The 22,541-nt window shown below is 35.8% G+C and overlaps 1 protein-coding gene across 18 annotated transcripts in view; it reads left to right on the top strand.

Annotated features, from left to right (window-relative positions):
- The window catches only part of LOC126376453 (microtubule-actin cross-linking factor 1), a 278,361-nt gene that overhangs the window by 81,040 nt on the left and 174,780 nt on the right, over positions 1-22,541 (top strand). For 11 of the 18 annotated variants that reach the window (XM_050023766.1, XM_050023765.1, XM_050023775.1 and 8 more), the window contains exon 1: positions 19,406-19,542. The exons of 3 other annotated variants lie outside the window; for them this stretch is intronic. The gene's annotated coding sequence lies outside the window, so the exon portion shown is untranslated. Of the gene's footprint in view, positions 1-19,405; positions 19,547-22,541 lie in introns of those variants that run through there. 4 more of the 18 variants (XM_050023781.1, XM_050023780.1, XM_050023769.1 and 1 more) reach the window with 2 other exon arrangements.

Genomic DNA, 22,541 nt, shown 5'->3' with positions numbered 1-22,541 from the left:
CGGATGATTGACAGCCGTTAATTTTATAATGAATGAGTGAATGACTAAATAACCCGGACAAATCAAATAGGCATCTCACTGATAAGCAAACCCGTTTGACGGGTGCTGTCAATTTAATTTTGTCGGGCTACTGGCCAGTGTAAAAAATTGAGTTTGTTTTATATGAATTTTATACCTGTCGAGTTAAATTAGTAAACATTTCAACGGCCTCCGTGGTCCAGTGGTTTGAACGTTGGGCTCACGACCCACAGGTCCCGGGTTCAAATCCCGGTGTGGGCATATCACGATAATAACTTTGTCATCCCTAGTTTGGTTAGGACATTACAGGGTGATCACCTGATTGTCCGAATGTAAAATGATCCGTGCTTCGGAAGACACGTTAAGCAGTTGGTCCTAGTTATTACTTACTGATGTTAGTAGTCGTTACATGAGCCATGTCAGGGGCCTTTGTCAGCTCTGACTCTATGGTTGATGGGGTTGGTAATCCACCTCACAACCCACATGATAGAAGAAGAAGACATTTCAATATAAACGCGACAGTCGCAGGGAAAGGTCAAGGCGCTTCGCTCCCTGATTAGCAAACAGCAGTGGGATGAATCTCCTTTTAACTTAACCGCCTCCATAACAGAGCTACTTAAACAGCGATTACATCTCATATATCTCTGTAACTTCAAACTGTTTGTGCATACATAATGATCGGTTAACATATTGCAAATTACCATAATAAACGGTGCGCAAGGTTGTCACTATTTCTAACACCATGATATCATTACAACAGATAGATTTTGTCCAGGATGTTTTGAAGAAAGGCTAAGGGTATTTTGTTGCGGAATAAATACTTTTTCTTTCTTGTTTTTTTTTTTTGACTTATTGTAGATTTGCCGCAGATGGCATTAACTACTTGGCCGGACATTTCTTTCTTTAAACCGGCGCGCATGCGTGAAGTCTTTGATGAGAGTGGAAGAAGCGAAAGTGGTGTGTCAGGGTCGTAGTAAGTGGTATTCCGTGGTTTCTGCCTACCCTAACGGGAAATAGGCGTGATCTTATCTATGTATGTGTATTTACCTGTCCCATGGAATAAAGAATAATACTACGTATAGAGCGGTAATTCTCCGCCCCGCACTAATTCGCCCCCGACCTCACCCCCAGAGGCCTAACCACGCTAGCGTTTTTTCGAGGGTCTAAGGGTGGAGGACAGTCTCGAAGAGATTAGTTTATTAATACCAGCCTTAGCGTCTTTTTTTCCATTATTATAGGCATAACAGCCTCCGTGTCCTAGTGGTTAGAGCATTGGGCTCACGATCTGGAGGGCCGGGTTCTATTTCTGACGGGGACATTGTCGAAATCACTTTGTGATACTGTCCTTTGTTTGTTAAGGCCATTGCAGACTTGAATCACATGATTGTCCAAAAAAATAAGATGATTCCGGGTTTCGGAGGGCACGTTAAGCCGTTGGTCCCAGCTATTAGCCGTAAACAGCTCCACCAACCTGCAGTGGAGCAGCATGGTGAAGTATGCTCCATACCCTCTCTGGTTGATTGGGGGGGTGGGGGGGGCTGTTCCCGGCAGTGGGGCGTATATAGGCTGTTTTTTTTTTATTATAGACATTCGCAGAAAAATAATACCTATAAAAAAAGTGAAATCTACTTTAAAATCGTCGCTGAAACAATGTCGTAACTTGTAACTTTCAAGTAAACAACTTCACATAAGTTTACTAGCTTGATATTCTAATCACATACTTAAGTAGTTGAAATGACCACAACATCGTGTCCTTGACATAGAAATCAAGCATTCAGTTCACCAGTTCTGGCGTGTTTTATCTGATGGCGATTTATGATGAGATTATCCTTATATTTTTAGAAAGTGAAATGGTTCAATTTTATTGCAAATTATTAGCATGTTTTGATGAACAATCACCATGAAAAATAAATATTAACAAGCGCCGCGCAGGCGTACAGTCATGAGCAATATAATGTACCCACTTTAGGACTGTCGCACTAACATATTTGACATTTAGTGAGACTTACAGTTCAATTTGTCAAAAAAGTTAATGTGACATGGTACCAAAGTGTATACATACGAGTATATTAATGCTCGTGACTGTACCCAGCGCGGGTAATTACTCTGAGATCAAATATTCGATCCAGACGAAATGACATCGGCGTCCAATTTCAAAATTCGAACATATAAACTACACTTATAAAAAATAAAAACAACATTCCGCGCGCTGCCTTCACGATTCAAGTCTAAACTATTTTCGAGGGGGTGAGGTAAACCTAGCTCAGACGCTAGTGGGGGGCGGAGAGTTGCCGTTCTATACGTAGTATTATTCCTTACTCTATGCCGGTGGTTCTCGTTTGAAAAGTACAGTATCGCAATGACTTTGCTGTTCACGATATATATAAAACTATCATATGTTCGTCCCTAGATCTCAAACCATCTCCAAAAAGCTCAAAAAACAAAGGTAGTTAGGTATAGTAAGCAACAAAAACATCTACCAAACTATACGAATCGACCACGTACCAAAATCTTAATTTAATAACTCATAAATATGCATAAGTAATCTCTATAAGCTTTAAATCGGCACAATTCAATAATCCTTGATTACTTCATATTAAAAAAAACAACTCAATTAGTCGATAGCCAAAGCCGTAAAAAAACATATTAACACACAATCCTACTGATAATTATGTCAACTGCTAACTACCTTCGTAAACACTTAGTTATACATTACCATATATGCACATGGGTGCATAATATAAAGAATGCTATGCCATAGCGTAAAAAAAAACAGTAGGTAACTTCACGTTTTTTTTTTTAAATTAGAGGTAGCCCTGTTCAAGGACTCTTATTTTACATCATATTTATTATTTATTTATTTTCTTATAAAACAATGTTACAAACACTGGAATACAGACATCGGTAGACCCGCAAAAGTTTGTCTCGATGCCTGCTCCTCGCACCACGTTACAATGGTTGTCTTATGTTTAATAAAAATTACAAGCTTTACCTGTAGGTAGGTACTCTGTCTACCACGATAACCAACACTAAATAGTATGTAGTATTACACATGTAGTATTACATAGTGTCACAGATTCGAATCCTCATATTATGTTGCATAAATTCTTAGCATGTCGAATACCCGCCCTACTCGTTTAATACTCGTTTTCAACGGGTAAGAAAACGACAGGTATAACTTAGAGGTGTCTGTTAGAATCAGCACCAATCTTAGGAAGAATATCAATAGTGACTTCACAACAATATACCATATTATTATACTTTATTGCACACACAGGGAATACAAAATCCCCTGACTCGGGCTATAAACCACTGAATTCGACTTTTATGACTTTGAATCACCGCCGCCGGTACTTCGCGCTCTTGACTTGCTGAACTCCGTCCTCGAAGCGGCGCCACATTGCGACTTGTTTGCGAGTACGATTGAGTGTATGATGCGTGACAGTAGGACAGAATTTGAACCACTTATGCCTGTTAGTTTTGTTATATAGAGGTATTTTTTTTTTCAATTTTATGTGTTTTATATTATGTGGCCTATCAATCCGCACTGGACCCGCCTGATGGTTTAAGGCCGGTTCTCCCTGTCCATCCATAGGGAAGGCCCGTGCCCCAGCAGTGGGGACGTTAATGGGCTGATGATGATGATATTATGTGGAAACTTACTTGTGACGGTATGGATTTCTGTTATGTTGCAAATGTCATAAATAAATAAATGTACTGAGCGTTGAATTCATGTTTGGATAAAAAATATTTGATATCACGTGATTTCCAGGAATGTTATCCTGTTCTATTACATGGGTGGGACTTGCACATAGCTAGCGAGAAGTGGGTGTATATACTTTTCACCTCTGCCTGCCCCTTCTGGGATTTAGGCGTGATGCTATGTGTTCAAATTCAAATTCAAAAATATCTTTACTTAGTAGATAACATAGTTACACTTTGAATCGTCAATTTTTATGTAAGGAACGTCTCATCCGCCTAAAACTACTACAGCTTCTCACAACCTGTTTTTAACCCCCGACGCAAAAACGACGGGGTGTTATAAGTTTGACGTGTCTGTGTAAATGTGTATGTGTCTGTCTGTGGCATCGTAGCTCCCAAACGGATGATCCGATTTTATTGCGGTTTTTTTTTGTTCAAAGTTCAAAGTTCAAAGTTCAAAGTGCTTTATTTGTAAGAATATAGGTAAGTACAAATTGATCTTATAGCTAGGATGTCCGCCATATTCGACCTTATAATTCAGGTATACAAATTAAAATTATATATCATGCATTATCATGTCACATCAATTCAATAAATTAATATTATTAAGAATTATAATTAAATCTATAACTTAAGTCATCTAGTAAAATTTGACAAAAAAGAAAAAAAAAAAACAATTCATACAAAAACAATTACATTAAAAGTCATTATCATACATTTCATCAAAGTCAATTATAATAAAAAATAGAAAAAAATGTTTATATTATATTATATTACTTTGTAGAAAAATATTATAGAAAAAAAAAAAAAAAGATATTGTCCTAATTTAAATTAAAGTAAACTAATTAATAAATAAATTCTCTTAAATTGTATACACATTTATCCAACAAAAGCTTTTTTAATGCGATTTTAAATGAATTAAAAGGAAGTGCTCTGATTTCTTTCGGTATTTTATTATATACAGTTGGTGCCATACATATGACACTCTTTCTCATTAGCGCTGTGTTAGCGTATGGTACACTCACCAGGTCATTGTCCCGTCGGTTACGCATTACATTTTCTGAGAGTTTGGGGAACAAACTAGGATTAGATTTCACAAACATTGCTATTTCTAATATGTATATTGATGAACAGGTCAGTATATTATATTTCTTAAAATATGGTTTACAACTTTGATCTGATGGTACTCCAAACATTGACCTCACGCACTTTTTTTGTTTCTTAAATACTAAATCTCCATGTGTCGAATTACCCCAAAAAATAATACCATATCTGAGGTATGATGCCACAATGCCATGGTACGCAGTAAGAAGTGCTTCCACATTAAGAACTCCTCTGAGTTTGTTAAGCGCATACGAAGAGGAACTAAGTTTTTTACACAGTTGATTTATCTGTAATTTCCAGTCAAGCCTTGAATCTATAATTAAGCCTAGATATTTCGCATTTTCCACAACACCAATAGTGTTACCATCATAACTAATATCTACATTTTGTGGGGATATGCGCTGTCGAAAATGTGTTATTTTAGTTTTGTCAAAATTAATTTTTAAGTTATTATTATCAAGCCATTTTACTACAGATTTGAATGCGTCATTTATATCAAATTTGTAATTATTCTTATTTTTTGCGTCAATAGTGATAGTACTATCATCAGCAAATAGTGACATGTGCTGAGACGTGCATTTGGGTAAATCATTTATATATATGTTAAATAATAAAGGACCTAGCACACTACCCTGCGGTACTCCATACACATTAGTTCTTGTCTCAGATTTGTAGGTGTTTAAAAATTTTGTATGTAGGTCTATTCTATTTATTTCTGTAATTTGTTTCCTGTTAGTCAAGTATGATTCTAGTAGTCTGTTCACATTTCCTCGTATGCCATACAAATGAAGCTTTCTTATTAACAAACCATGATCTACATAGTCGAATGCTTGGGTCATATCACAAAAAATTGAGCATACAGGTATTTTTCTGTCTACATTAGGTATAACCTTCTTCAGCAAGTCATAAATTGCCATTGCAATCGTTTTACCTTCTCTAAAACCTTTTTGTTCGATAGATAATAAATTAAATTTCTCAAAATATTGACTAAGTTGCTTATAAATATACTTTTCAAATATTTTTGAAATTACTGAAATAAGCGAAATGGGTCTATAGGAGCTAATAAACTCTTTATTATCTTTTTTATAAATAGGTTTGACAATTGAAATTTTTAGGAGCTCCGGGTAAATACCCTTGCTGATGCATAAATTCAATATATGACTCAAAGGATAACTTATAATCTCACTAACATATTTCAGAACCTTTGATGAGATTTCATCATGTCCTACGCTAGGAGTATTTTTAAGAGATTTGACAATGTCAGCTATATCTTTTGGTACACAAGGCTTCAAAAACATCGAGGAGGCATTAGAATTTATAATTTCAGTGGTCTCTGGCACTGGGTTTGGTATGACTTTATCTATGAAATAGTTATTAAAAATGTTAGATATTTTATGAGGATCTGTAACAATTTTATTATCATGCACAATTTGCGGAATATTATCTATATGTGTTGTTTGCAGTGTGTTGTTGATTATTTTCCACGTTGCCTTTAATTTATTAATAGCTGTCTTAATTATATGTACGTTTTGAGTTTTTTTCGTATTTGAAATTATATGTTTAAGGGTTTTTGAATACTTTTTATAAACGTTTCTATTAATATTACTTGGTTTGCATCTATATTTATGCAACAAATATCTTTTCTTTTTACTGCATGCCCTGATGCCGCGTGATATCCATTTATTCTTATGATCAACGTTGATTGTTACTAATTTGTAGGGAAAACATAGATCGTACATAAGTTTAAAATCGTCAATAAAATTTTGATACGCTTTATTGGGATCTTCCGTATCATAGACACTCGAGAAATATAGCTGTTGTAGGCATTTCCCAAATTTATCAATGTTGTCTTGACCAAAATCACGCCTTTTTACCTTCCAATATTTTATTCTGTAAATCTTTTTTACCGGAATTTTGATGACCTGGGCTGTATGATCAGACAATCCAAAGTTGAAAACTACCGTTTCAAGATTTCTTTTATAATTGTGTGCTATGTTGTCAATGCATGTATTACTCACAAGTCTAGTAGGTTGATTCAATGAAAGCCTAAGGTTATGGTTTAATAAAAGATACTCAAATTCTAAAGATACATTAGTTCTGTCAAGTCTATTAATGTTAAAATCACCAGCAACAATTAGATGTTTATTGCGATACCTGCTAATCTTAGTCAATACATTATCAAGTCTTCCAAAAAAATCGTTAATATTATTTGTATTAGGTACTCTATACACACACGCAACAATAAGCTCATAGTTTACTAATTCTATTGCACAGCATTCACAAATGCCTGTTATTGAGAGGTTTTTTATTTCAGGAATCTCTCTCCATTGATGTCCATTTTTGACAAGAATGCATGATCCCCCTCTATTTATTTCTCTACTATAGCATGCGGCCAACTTATAGTTAGGAAGGGTGAGAAATTTCTCATTTTCTTTATTTATGAAATGCTCACTTATACATATTATTTCTACATTAATATTTTTTTCTGACAATTCTTGCAAACAAATACTTAATTCGTCAGTCTTATTTATGAGACCTGCTATATTTTGGTGAAGTATGTAAAGATTATTCTCGAAAAAATAAGTTCTGAGTCCCTGTTTCATTTTCGACACTGTCATTTCCGTTTGCTTCAACATTTCGATGAAATTGCAAGTTCCAGTCTTCAATTTCCTTAACTTTATCAGCGACATAATTGAAAATTGTTCTCATCCCGTTATTGTTAATTTTTCCAGTATATTTATGGAACATGCTTTCGTCATATTTCAGATGTAGATTGGAGTCAACTGGGCATGCATACTCATAGGTCATCACGTCATTATAAAATATTCTATTAAATGATTCTATTCTTGAATTATATAGATTTGAGTAATTAGCGCAATTAAATGTAGGTACGCATATAAGCAGATTGGTATTTTGGATTTCTTCCAGCAACGTTCGCATGTTTGAAACAAGCTCGTGATAATTACTTGAGGTTTTAAAATCTTCTTCGCCGATTAGTATGATACAATAGTCATCAAATGTATAGTCAACAATTTTGTAAGATAATTCTTCTATTATTTCTTTTATACCTCGATTAGGCATTATGTAATGAATTAGATCATAATTTTCATAAAAAGCATTTTCTGCAGCATTCAATATTTTATTTTTATTATTTGTGCTCATAATACATATTCTTGCTTTATCATGAGTAAATTTCTTACTAAGATGCTTGTTGTTTTCAGGTTTCCTTGATTTATTTGTTGTCGCATTTCTAATTTCACATTGTTGTATACTCTCCTTGATAGATTCAACTTCCACTTCTTCACCAATGTCGTATTCAGGGGTTTTCAAAGTCCCTGTATCTGTATCTGAATTAGCTACTGAGAAATCACCATATTCCTTTTGGCTGGTAAAATTGTTTGTATTGTTGTAACTTAGATTTTTTTGTTTCGGGGTCTTTTTCTCAGTCGCTTTGCATATTTGCATAAGTTTATCTACTTTTCGTTTGTAGAGCGTAATTGCTTTTTTTAAGTCGTCATTTTCTATCAGTATTTCTTCATATAGTTTGTCAGTTGTCTTTAGCCTGACTTCTAATTCTAGTACTTTCTTTTGTAATGTTTCGACAAGTTCATCATTACACACCTTTAAATCAGGACAACTCCTACTCACGCTAATTACAGGTATATTATTATCGCTTTCACTATATTCGTCTATATCATTTGAGTCGTCGTCATCTTTTACTATTAATTTTTCGAAAGAATTTGATGTTGGTATATTTACTTGGCACTTCTTTCTATGAGTAACATTTTCTTGAAATGCATTTATAGGTGAAATAGTATCATCTTTGGTGTTAAACGATGGATTGTGGTTTTTTTGAACTAAGTTTATGACATCTTTCTCATTCTGGTTTTGTGCGATATTATTATCTTGTCCAGTCCGCAATGGTGGTGTTTTGTCATTACTGCACGTCTCGGATGATAGTATTTGGATCTTAGGTTCCGGTGTAGATGTCGATCGCTGAGAGCTATTTTTATATAAAATAGGATTTTGTATGCATGATGTGCATTTCCATATTACTTTATTTCTGCTTATTCTATACAATTTTTCAGAATACCCTGCGCAGTCAAAATGATACTTTCCTTTACATTTACAGCAAGAAATAATTTCTCTCTGACCAGCCATATCATAACATTTGCAACATTTGTATATTGCTTCCATTTTTTGTCTAGGTTTTAAAGCTTTCTTTGTAAACGTATTCATTCATTAGACTATGATTTCTTAGGTATGCGTGAATAGGAACGTTTGTTTCAAATATCGCTCAGTATAGCGTTATAACGTTATTTTTCAAAGCGAACGCATCGCTAACATGTGTTAATGTTGGTAGTATTGACGCAATCTGTCATTAGTGTCCGAACTGTACGTCGTCAATCGCCAATCAGCTGATTGTTTATTTTGGTCGTTCTATGATTCGACGATTCAATTCTCATTACTATTTAAAATACAGCTGGTAACCGAAAAGCTTTTCCATACCTGAGTGTTGAAGTGTAGATAAATAGCTACAATCAGTGAATCCCAATACATTTGTGCGCACTTCCAAAGTTGATGTGTATACTCGTCACATTATTTTGCAGGTTAAATTGTGTTTTCTAATTATATTCAAATTATTAGTACGAGCACTTTGTTTACTAGGTGACGTTACGTTCCGTTCTTTGAAAGGTAAAGGTTTGTTTGAAAGGTATATCAGTCGAGAGTGTTCTTAGCTATGTTTGAAATTGGTTCAGGTCTTCAAGGTCATCAGGTCGTTTGTTAAGTGTGATAGGAATGTTACAAGCTCAGTTTGCTTGCAAGCATATTTGGGATAAGTTATTTTTTTTTAGTTTTTATATGGTTTAGCATTTTAAACCTTTTGTCATAATAATTGAGTACTTTTTTTTTGGTCGGGGGTTTTTAAAATGTTTAATGTTAGGGAATACAAAATCTGAGTTATCTAATTGACGATATATCTACCCAATATCTGTCTATCTGTCTGTGAGTGGACCTTACCTACTGTATTTATTGTACTGTGGTGTGTAAATCGGTTGCATATGAAAAACATTCGTATGAATAATCGGTCTTGGCTGGTATTGGAATGACATCACTTAGTACGGAATGGTACCTACAGGATGTTGATTAATGTTAGATGTTTTTTTAACTTTTACTTTTTATGAGTCAGTTATAATGAAAGTGAATTTCATTAACCTTTTAAGGCCGAGATTTCCAGACACAATAGTTCTTGTTATCTTTTGGGTTGTGAGGTGGTGTACCAACCTCATCAACCCTTGGTTATTGAAAGTACTTAAGTTATGTCAACCCTCAGTAATAACCCGTGGGTCATGTACGTCTAAATGTAACGTCATAAATTTTACCCTTCCCCTCAATCAACCGGAGGGGGTACCACAATACCATAGTGACTATTTATTGAGTGTCCAAATTATTCACATCAATCAAAATAGTGAACCCTTGCACGCGCGTGCGCATATCGGCGTTTAAGACAATGTGTGCGGTCGTTGACCTACGACCGTAACAGTACTGAGATGTGCCGCGTACGCAGCCTTCCGGGCAACGTCGGGTCGATTGCGGCTTTCTTGGAAAAACATAACATACGATATAACATTTAGTATGAGAGCTTACCGCAGCAAACCCTGCGTCATCGACCACGATCACCAGGGGGTTAAAAAAGCCACATCGAAGCAATTCATCTAAAAAAGCAATATTGCAATTTGATTTATCTCCTCAGCTGAACTGGGAGTAAAGAAAAAACATAGAATGCGTTCACCTGCCTATCTTCCCGTGCATGTCGTAAAAGGCGCCAACGGGACAGCGTCCTGAACATGATGGATCATCTGTAAGAGCGATAGTCTGATCACCTATCATCATACGGTTTATCATTATCTACCTTAGGACTATGTATCAAAAGTGGCTGGAAATAGTTTCATGACTATTTGTAGTTCTGCCCACCCCTTCGGGGAATACGGGCATGATTTTATTTATGTATGTATGCATTTTTTGCGCATATAAAAGTAAGTGCGCAATGCACACAAATGTCAAATAGCAATATTGCTTTTTTAAGATGAATTGCTTCGATGTGGCCATTTTAACCCACCAGTCTATACATATAGTTGTCTGTTGTCACTGTTCGAATAGGCTTTCGAAAATAATAGGGATGCGTCACCTAATCCTAGAGCGTTTTATGTAGGAGGCTTCTTCTATCGTGTGGATTGTGAGGTGGATTACCAACCCCATCTACCCTGGTGTCAGGGTTATTATTGAGCCGCCATAGGCCCCTGACGTGACTCATGTAACGACTACGTACTTACATGAGTAAGTAATAACCATGGCCAACGGCTTAACGTGCCTTCTGGAACACGGATCATCTTAATTTTTGGGCAATCAGGTGATCAGCCTGTAATGTCCTAACCAAACTAGGGATCACAGAGTAATTTTTGTGATATTTGAATCACTGAGATTCGTATCCGGGTCCTCCGGATCGTGAGCGTAACGCTCAACCACTGGACCTCTGATGTTTTTAATAAATTCGTCGTATCTTATTAAGTGTCCAGTCATCTTGCCTCTTCTGTCCTCAATAACTCTCAATATTTGCCTCTTTTCCCTTAATCTTACTAGCCTGATGAATGTGGAGGAAGCAAAAGAAGCGTATCAGGATCGAAGCAATTGGATTTCCATAGTCTCTGCTTACCCCGGTGGGAAATAGGCGTGAGTTTATATATGTATGTACATACATGTGTGTGTGTTATTGGTACAAGGTTTATGTATGTATGTACACTAATAACACACCCTGGACACTTCATACAAACAACCTCGTTTTACACAGACACCACACATTGACGTTATCGTACACGCGCGTCTGTGTGTGAGACGTCTGACGCCATACGATTAGACTAAACTATATTCGAGAGGGGGTGAGGTAAACCTAGCTCAGACGCTGGTGGGGTGCGGAGAGTTGCCATTCTATACGTAGTATTCCTTATTCTATGCCTATAATTAACAAATTGTTATACCACACAGTTGCTTATTTTAATCTCTTTATTGCTCTGAACTGAATGAATTCCTCTGACCTTAACAAATGGTTATTAGCCATGATCAAGACCATTATTGTACCTTGTCTGGGTCAAGGGTCACGATACTGGTTTATGGTCTTCTGGTATAAATAACACAATTATACAAAGCGTTTGTAGTTATTCCACGAGCCATGTCAGGGGCCTTTGGCGGCTAACTCTCAGACGGCGCCCTGAGCCCAGGTTGTCTTAAATTTTGTACCGAGAGAGAACCCTCAGCGCTCCCCATTTGCCCGGCCAAGTAGTTAATGCCATTTGCGGCAAACTTCTCTAAGTCCCGTCAATCAAAAACAAAGAAAAAGGACCGGAGGCTCCGGTTTCGAATCCCGATAGGGACTTATCACAAAAAATAAATCACTTTGTGTTCCTTAAGTTAAAAAAGCTATCCTGTAAAATAAAAATGTAATACCTTCTTCTTCTTCTTCTTTTCTTTTTTAATAGTGCAAATAAGATATAAGTTTTTTTTTAATGCTCGAGGGACTTTCGACGATTCGTCCAAAGAGAATTAGCAAACTCGTAGCGCCATCTCTGTAAATACGTGGGAACTTAATATACTGATAAATGTTAGTATTGATTTCAATCAATTTTAAATTCCATTTAAGTTGAATACTTATTTCAACTTTTATTATTATTTATTGTGTAAATTATGTTTTTAATAGACGGTAAAATTTATAATAAAAGGGATCAGTTCTTTCTATGTATACTATTTTACTGGCTGTATTGTAAATTGTTTAAAGCAATTTTGGCGCGAAACCGCTACTTTATCGTTATTTTTCTACAACTGAAGTAAACAGAATGCTTAAGGTATGATCAAAAATGTTGATCATAACCACATTATGATTATGACACATTTTTTACGCAAGAAACTGCACCTCTGTGACGTCATCGAAATGATCTATAGCGTTACCTGTAATCACAGTGCTTGATATACTGCGAACAGGGCTGTAGGCGCAAGGTCTACCACCAGATGTCTGCGCCCACGCATCGCCCTCGATCGCTCACTTTCTATGTCCTGAGTTGTGTCCTCATAACGGGTTTAAATTGTTTGACAAGCTAAAGTACAGTTCATTAATTGTTATTAACTGCAATAATGAGGGATAATGGCTTGAAAGGCTGGTAATCCGTCGTCATAAGCACACCCCCGGGGTGTGAGTATCCGGATACTATATACAAAAAACTCATTTTTCTGTGTGCCGTCATGCCGCGTAAGTGCGAGCGAGACAGACACAGGCGAGGTCCCCCTTCCTCGCCCTATACAATAGGCTAGGTTAACTAGTCAAATCAGTTACTTTTTACTAAACTTCAATACACGAAATTACTATGTAATTTGTATGTAATAGCACACTGTGACGTCATAGAAAAACGTGATAAAATGTCGGACTTATTATTACGTTAAAGAAAAATAAAATGCTTTTCGTTTGTTTTAGTAATCAGAATTTCATAATTTATTTTGAACCTCCAGTTTGAAGACATCAATACCAGTAACTATAAGCTATCTTCTGGTGACTTGTGGCTCTGCCCACCCCTTTAAAGACTACGTGAGTTATTTCTTATATCTGTATGAAATATAATCTTTGAAGAGGTTTGTTTCTAGTCTTAACCTCGTAAGACCGAAAATGAAAGAAGGAAGAAAAAGGGTTTGGATTTTAAAAGAACATTCGATCTTACGACTTTAAGGGAATTTTACCAATATTATTGTCATGTACTTACATATTCTATTTGTACATGCAATCCTCTGGCAGACTCGAATGGTAAGTCGTCAGAGCGAAAAAAAAGCGCGAACGCAAAAATAAAAAAGCTTGCTTTTAGCGCTGGATTAATACTATATATGTCTACTAGATGTCGCTCTCATAATGGTTCGAGTTACGCGAATGGTTCGTGTCGATGTTGGCTTTGGCTTGACCGCGCTTACTATGCGGCTCGATAGGTGGCGTTAGTTGTCTCGTAATTTATTTAGCTTAGGATATATTTTCTTATTTTATAACTTTATCTCACCTTTATATATAATGATGTTATTTAAAAGTAAATTTGAGTAACTTAGTTAATTTTTTTATCATTATATATTTTTTTTACCTTAAGTACTTTATCTACTTATTACATTTTATTATATTTATAAATTCTGTCCATATAGCTTTTGAGTTTATTATAATTATTAAACAATATTTTAATTTTAGTAACATTTGAGGAGCTCGGTGGCGCAGCGGTAAACGCGCTCGGTCTGCGATTGTTGAAGTTAAGCAACTTTCGCAAAGGCCGGTCATAGGATGGGTGACCACAAAAAAAAAAGTTTTCATCTCGAGCTCCTCCGTGCTTCGGAAGGCACGTTAAGCCGTTGGTCCCGGCTGCATTAGCAGTCGTTAATAACCATCAATCCGCACTGGGCCCGCGTGATGGTTTAAGGCCCGATCTCCCTATCCATCCATAGGGAAGGCCCGTGCCCCAGCAGTGGGGACGTTAATGGGCTGATGATGATGACCTACAATAAATGAATAAAAAACTAGTTACTTTATGGCTAAACACACACTAAATAGGATAACAAATTAGCATATCAGCGTTTTCAAAATTAAGTGTACTACGTCTGAATTTTAGCTATAATTAAAAATATGACATTGTTGGAGATATTTTGATTTAGATATTATTAAGATACGCGATAGTTTATGAAATTATGTGAAGTTGTTAACAGATTAATCTATTTTACGAAAAATTATTAAATTATAGGGCGACGGGCGAAAAAAATGTCAGTTTTGCGACTATCTTAAAAAATAATTGGTCTGTAACTATAAGAAAGATATAAATATGATTTTAGTTGTGTTATGAAGATTACCAAAGATATTTTATGAAAAAAATATATACATAGTCATAAAATCTATAAAACACGAAATATGCTAGTTTTTCGTTCGGTTTTGTCACAGCTGATACCAAGGCAACCATTATATTTACGATTTAATTTCGAATATTAGTTTAATAAACAAAGTAATTATTGTGATACCGAATATTAAAATCATTTTAATAAATAATAGAAATTATTAGCAACTCTCCATATTGAAAATTAGAAAAATCTAAGAATTTCTTCGTCGCAAAATGAGGGACTGTCGCAAAACTGACATACGAATTTTTCTAAGGGTGGGCTCACACAGGAGAAAACCGAACCCAAAAATGTAAGTGAATAAAATAAAAGATATACTTACACAAATTTTAAGTTTTTAACCAAATAATTATCAATTCTTAATGGGAACAGTCTTTTTGAAAATCAAGATTACTTAGTTTAACAAATAACAAACTTGTCTTCTTTTTTCAGCTTCTTCTTCATTCATTTCAGATATTTTTTTCTTCTTCGATTTTATTCTTTGTAATTTTTTTAACCTTTGGGCGTTTAATTTCTCGGGATTTTCTTTTTTAAATTTTTCTCTATATCTCCGAGACCGTTCTGCACTAGTTAGTGGCATTGTTAAGCCTAAAAATTTAAACCTTTTCAGTAGGTATGTAGTCTCAGCTTTATAGTGTCGGTTTTGCGACTTTACTAGTCAGCCTGTAGGTCACAGGGAAAAATGTCGCAAAACTGACGTGACGCTCTGTTCCCATTTTGTATTCAAACCGATATTTAAAAGGAAAAAAAATAACTAGTCTTGTCACCAAATGTAAATAATTTTGCATTATAATATAGTTCATCTTCTGAATAAATTAATAAAATAAAACTCACCTGAATCTGATTTTATATCGTCTCAAACCCGACAGATAAAATTTTGACGGCTGTGGAATACCAGAAAACACGTCTCGTGTCACGAAATATATTTTGTCACTAGTCTTTTTTTAAATGGCGACCGGTAAATTAAGGATAATTTTGCCATTTTAAAACGAAAATAGCTACCGTAAATAATTTCAATAGGTAGTTTTAGTCGTGACAAACCCGACATGTCCGGTCGGTACACTTTTTAAGACTTTTGAAAAAATTTAACTATATTTAAATAAGCACAAGATTTAAATTATAAACTACTGGAAATGAGAGAACCTTTAGAAAACTTCAACCAATACCAAACATCAAATGATACCCTAGTACAAAAAGTTTTAAGAATCTCTTCAAACATTTATCAGTTTGAGTGGGGGACACGGCAAAATCTAGTACTTAGTGATAAAAATTTACATTTTATTTAAATAATTCCTCATAACCATGAAAATTTTGTTAGAATTTAATTAGTTTAGAATATATTTAATGTATCTCAATAATTAAAATAATTAGCTAGAAGTAAATTTTACTAGTTATTAGACTTCAAACACAAGGGACAACGTGAAAATGGGAGGTACACTTATTTTTGAAAATGCTCATATGTGTATGTGTGTGTGTATCCTCAACACATATGTTGTGGATTTATGTTTTATCTTACGATAACGTGCAAAAGTCCAATCAGTTTCTTCAAAGCAATAAATTAACTGGTCGCACTTAAGACCTGGTTACATGTCGTTTCTGTAATATACCAAAAACACGTACAAAAACACAAATTTTATGATTATGACAACTAATGGTTCATAATTTCACCACTGTTTACAAATAATTCGCGGGGTTCAGTGACTGAACTTTTGCTCTTTAATTGTACCTATAAGTGTTTTATCTTCCGGCCAAGTAGTTAATGCCATCTATGGCACGTTAAAAAAAGGTGTTATATCTATAAATGCTGCCATTTTAACATCCCACGCGTTACGAATACTACATCATGACTATACTTAATATTTATAATGTATAGAGTTAATTAAATAATAAAAAATGTGCCTTTATTATTTCAACTTGACATGTGGGATTGACTTTGACGTATTTGTACCGAGGTTTCCTTAAGTATGCCCAGCTGTGGGGTGTGGGATGTTGCTTTACATGTAATTTGCAATGTTATCGATGTGTTCCGCTATTCAATTATATATTGTCTATTATCTTATATTTGTTGTAGAGATCAGAAAATCAGAATCATGGATAAACTTGTTGAAGATCAATGTAACATTTTTGCATTTTGAATTTACGTCATTTCGCAAGAAACTGCAACAGCAACACATCTTGTAAATCAATGGTATACGTTACGAGTAATTTAATAACTAGAGGAACACATTTAATACTAGACATTTTGATCATTTAGGTAATCATTAATCTTATAATAAGCTTTTTTACATAAAGTAAGCATGCATTTAAATTTATTTTCTTACAAATTCAAAATATTATCTGGTATTTTATTGTAAAAACGTATACGTACATAATAACCCCAAAAAGATGAATTTAATTTACTTAATCTAATTTTAATTTTGATTAGGAATTTATTTTTATTCCTTGTATTGTAGAGATCTGTCTTCGAAAGGAATATGTCTAAAGAATAAACTGTGAAATGTAATAGGTAGATAAATCCACCTTTTGATGCTTAAACCGCTGAATCGCTGTAGATGAATTTTGGTATGGAGTCAGTTTGAGACCTGGTGAAAAACGTAGGATGGTTTTTATTATCCTGGAAAATCCCTCTTGGTTCGACTATTATAGATGGCGATACGACATATCACGTTGGTCTAACAGAAAGCTCGGTGAGTTGTGGATACTTAGTTCATCTTGCGATGGTTGTGCATCTGCCTACCCCAATTGGGATATAGTCGTAAGCTTATGTATATGTTTGATTGTAGGGAGCGCTGGTAATTTCAATAAAACCCCACACAAACAATTGAATGAACTGTATTACTTAGGATATTAATTAAATTACAAGATCCAAACATTGAGACGCGTTGGCTTGCTCGCGCTAGAGATGTGACTGACCATAAATGGTAGACTATTAGGTATGTCCCATACATGATATTATCCCAGCTTTTTCTGTTGCTTTACCTATGTCGTGGAAAACAGTATGAAACAAAGAATTCTTGCAATATGAATTCGCTTGTAAACCTAAAATTAAAACGCTTATTCATTTTTGAACTTCTTCCGTACAAATTCTGATTCATTTTATGTTGAATCACGTTAATCTGTTTTGTTTTAAAGAACATATCACCATTAATGGTGTTTTATATTTGCTTGAGGACATAATTAATACAGCGTTGTTTGGTGTTGAACAAACCTTAACCTTAACCAAACTCGGTAGTAAAGATGAATATTTAATGAAGTTTTTTTCCAAAAATAAACAGTTTGTCATACAAATATAGGTACTTTTACTGCACCAAAAGAGTCGAGTTTTGCGCACTGCCAGGCCTGTTGTTTTTTTTGTACCGGGCGAGAACCAGCAATTGGCGGCCTTACTGTTTAAAGAAGAAGAAGATGATTGGACACCTAATAAGACACGACGAATTCATTAAAAACATCATAGAAGGAAAGCTAGAAGGAAAGAGAGGAAGGGGAAGACCAAGAAGAGCTTACATGGAACAGATTAAAGAAAAGGTTAACGTCGTGTCTTATAGGGAAGTCAAGGAATTGGCCTTTGATAGACTGAAATGGAAAATGCTACACCGACAAGAGCGTGGCTCTTAAATTGATGATGATGACTGTTTAAAGCTGTTCTTCCAGACAACCATAATATCATGAGCCTAGATTGACTTCTCGGGGCAAATCCATTTATAATACTCGTACTAATTAAATCAAGCAAGTCACAAGGACTGTAACCTGACAGAGGGCAGCAGCAACTGTCAGTACTATTCAGAGGCGGAGGACAGGAGTCCTAGTACGGTTTTGAAATAGATTACTCTGGGCGCCATCCCACTCGCGTCAGAGTACTGCGGGGCGGAAGGCAAGAGGGAAACCACTGCCCTATTTTTCCCTAAATGAGCAGCATGGAGAATATTACACCGTCAAGAGCGTGTCTCTTAACATCACGCCTGTATCCTTGAAGGGGTAGGAAGAGGTGTATAGTACGCCCCCTCCTCGCTAGCTATGTATAAGTCCTATGTGATAGGAGGCGAGCCTATTGTCATTCTTCTTCTTCTATCGTGTGGGTTGTGAGGTGGAGTACCAATCTCATCACCCCTGGTGTCAGGGTTACTATTGAGCCGCCAAAGGCCCCTGACATGGCTCATGTAACGACGATCAGTAAGTAGTAACCGGGACCAACGGCTTAACGTGCCTTCCGAAGCACGGATCCTCTTACTTTCGGACAATCTGGTGATCAGTCAGTAATGTCCCCACCGGGAATCGAACCCGGGACTTCCGGATCGTGAGCCCAACGCTCAACCACTGGACCACAGAGGTCGTGCCATTAATATTGTATTGCCATTAATCAGGGACAAATTCTGGAATCTACGTGATATGAATATGAATAGGCTAAAAGCTAAGCTTTGACGTCCTAATTCAAATCAAATGTGCTATCTAAGTCTTATTAAATATGCATAAGGACTACATTTAGCAATTTCATTACCTTTATGGTAACATCAAGTGCAAATAGTCAATGGCGGTTTGCCCACGTACGAAATACTTTTTTTTCTACACCGTCACGGGTAACTTACCGTTGAGCCGCCCGCGCAGCCATCGGATTAAAAAAGTAAAACACCAGTCACCTGCCAGCTCTCGATGTGAACGCACGCGCCGCGCAAACAAAAATTCAAATAACGAAATACGAACCGAACTCGAAATAAAACGACTAACATACTAACCTGTGATTTGTTCAAAAAACGAACTGTGGTGTGTGTGTTTATTTGTTATTGTGTTTTTTTTTTAATTTACCGGATTTGATACGCGACTTTTTCGCCGGCGACTCGTAACGGTTTTCCGATAGTCATATTTCAGTATTTCATTGTTGATGTCATTGTAAAGTTGCTGGTCTGATGTATGGCTAATTTCATCCTCAATTTGGATGGCATACTATTTTTAATGGATTTTGATAATTAATGGGTTATCACGAATTGTTTATATCGTCACTGGAAAGGCAAAATTACGTAAGCGCCAAAAAGCCATTTCGAGAAAAAGCCGTTTAAAGTTTCATTTTTTCGTTTTTTTATCATAACTTTTTACCCAATTATCCAATTTAGATGATGTCAAAGTAAGGTTACATTGTTTTTTAATTGTCTATGTCCAGCAATACATATCATAACAGTTGGATTGCTATTTTAGGATATAGTGGCGCTTACGTAAAAATGACTTCAGTTTACAGTAAAGCAAAATTACTTACAGCTCTTACGACAATGCATACGAGAACGACAATATTTCTTTAAATATAATAATACTATAATGTTAGCGGAGTAAAAGTTACTGTAACGACTTTTACACATCTGCTCTCATTATGTAAAAATTGCCTAAAAAGTGATTGATTGATTATGTCAGTTCACCAAAAATTCTTTAAAGTAAGTTTTTGTAATATCTTACATGGGTAAAAAGACGTAAGAGACAAATAATTATTCTTAATACCTCCTTAAACTACTTATTACTTCAATTGATTTATAAAAATGGCTATTAAAATACTGAAGTGCCAGAAATAAAGTTTCATAAAATATAAATAATAGCAAGATTAAACGAAGGAAAATCTATATAGCGCCATCTATATTATACAACCCGTTATCTGTTTGTAAAAGTTTCTTTTTAACACTTTCAAAGACAGAACGTATACGGACGTTCCGATTCCAAGGTGCCATACTACCTATTATGAACCACCAATGACCCATGGTCTCTGTCCGTGAAAGGGTTAAACGGTTTTATTTAGCTAAACCCGTACGGTATATTTGTATCAAAATTAGATATTGCAATTTAAGTACCTTCCTGTTGTCAGATTGATCTGAAATTTGGTACGCACCTTTAATTCCGATGTCAATACAATATAATAAAATCAATAACATTATAAATCTAAGATGGCAGCCGGTACATAATGGGGGATTACATATTTTTCCAAACCCCCTCAATATGGGTATCAAATGAAATAGCTACACAAGTAGAATACTGTGATTATGTCAAAATTTAAAATCCAAGATGGCCGCCGTTCCAAAATAGCGGACTAGGTACATATTTTTCCACAACCCCCTCAATATGGGTATCAAAGATAGGACTACACTAGTAGAATACTGTCATTATGTCAAAATTTCAAATCCAAGATGGACGATATTACAAAATGACTGAAAGAAGGATGTTGCCCTTAATTTTGTCATTGTCATCCACCATCCATAATATGCAGGGCAGCACAGTGGATCGCTGGGTGGGGTCGCTCCGCGAAGCCTGTGAAATCCCCAGGAGGCTTCTGAGCTTCTGGAAGGAGATAGGTTGGCTTACGTAGTCAACAATTACACGCATAATGGGCCACCTTAGAGTCTAAATGCGGAAAACAGAGCCCACTAACATAACATAACATATGCAGGGCAGCACAGTCGACCATGCAGTAGTATATTTGGGCTCAAAATTGTTTGAATTAGGACAAGCATACGTGGCTCTAAGTCGAGTCAAGTCTCTGAAAGGGTCAAGTCTTTTTAATTCCTCAATAATTCCCCTTATTGTTTTTAAGAGTATTTACCACGAAGTTTAATATACTTTTCCATTCGCTCGAACCAGGTATTATTTAACATTTATTCCACTCCAAAGTAGAGGTGTTCAAAATGGCTGACTTGAAAGCGTTGGCCGCTTCTTCACCCCACTGGAACCATTGACCGCGAAGAGTTTCTTTTTTAATTTTAGGAAATGTAAAGAAATCATTGGAGCTTAGGTCAGGACTGTATGGAGGATGGTCAAGAATTTCTACGTTTTCCTGCTTCAAATAATCGTTTGACGAGCGGTGTGTGAGCTTGCGTTGTCATGGTACAGCATCCTGCACTCCTGCGCATCATCATGCGTCGCTTTGGGTTATATTTTCGAAGTTCGGCGATGATTTGTGGTAAACAAATTGTGGTATACCAATCTGCATTAACCGTCCTACGATCTTCAAGTGCAATTATCGCAACATGACCGATTTTCTCCACGAAGGTAGCCACCATCTTCTTTGAAGTGCTTCGAGAGCGAACAACTTTAGTCGGCTTTGACTCGTTTTGGAAGACCCAAACTGTGGATTGTTGTTTGGAATCAGGATAATAGCATAAATCCAAGATTCGTCACCACTGATGATGTCGTACACGTGATTTGACTCTCCTCGGTTGAACCTCTGAAGAGTTTTATTACACCATCTGACGCGGGCTACCTTATGATCGTCAGAAAATGCGGGATGCAACGGCAAACTAGTTTTCTCACACCAAGTGCCTCATGCAATATCGTTTAAATGGTTGTCCCTGAAATGCCCAATAACGCCTCTATTCTCGGTATGTCACATGACGATTTTTGAGGATTAGTTGTCTCACAGCAACGATATTATCTTCAGTGAAGGCGGATGTCCACGCTCGAATTCTAAATACCAGCGTTCGATGGTTCGCAGACATGGCACTTCATCGTGGAATAGAGATTTTAACTGTTTGAAACACTGAAGTCGAAAGTCTTCGAAAGTTATAGAAAATTTTTCTTTGTAAGATTCATTTTCGGACGTGACCTGACAGATTCAAACCAACGCTGTGACTAAACAATTGCATTAATCCTAATGCTTTCAATTGTTTTGATATTCGAAATTCCAACAAATTTGAATTTTGAGTTCTCAATTCAAAATTGGCGCTAAATATGCAAACGACAGAACTCAAAAAGTATAACAAAGTCGCTTTTTCTGTCCCTATATCCCTATG

This window comes from Pectinophora gossypiella, chromosome 21, assembly GCF_024362695.1.
Source record: "Pectinophora gossypiella chromosome 21, ilPecGoss1.1, whole genome shotgun sequence".
In the NCBI taxonomy this organism is placed as follows: Eukaryota; Metazoa; Arthropoda; class Insecta; order Lepidoptera; family Gelechiidae; genus Pectinophora; species Pectinophora gossypiella.
The sequence above is the reverse complement of the archived record's forward strand: the minus strand, read 5'-3'. Positions and strand labels throughout refer to the sequence as shown.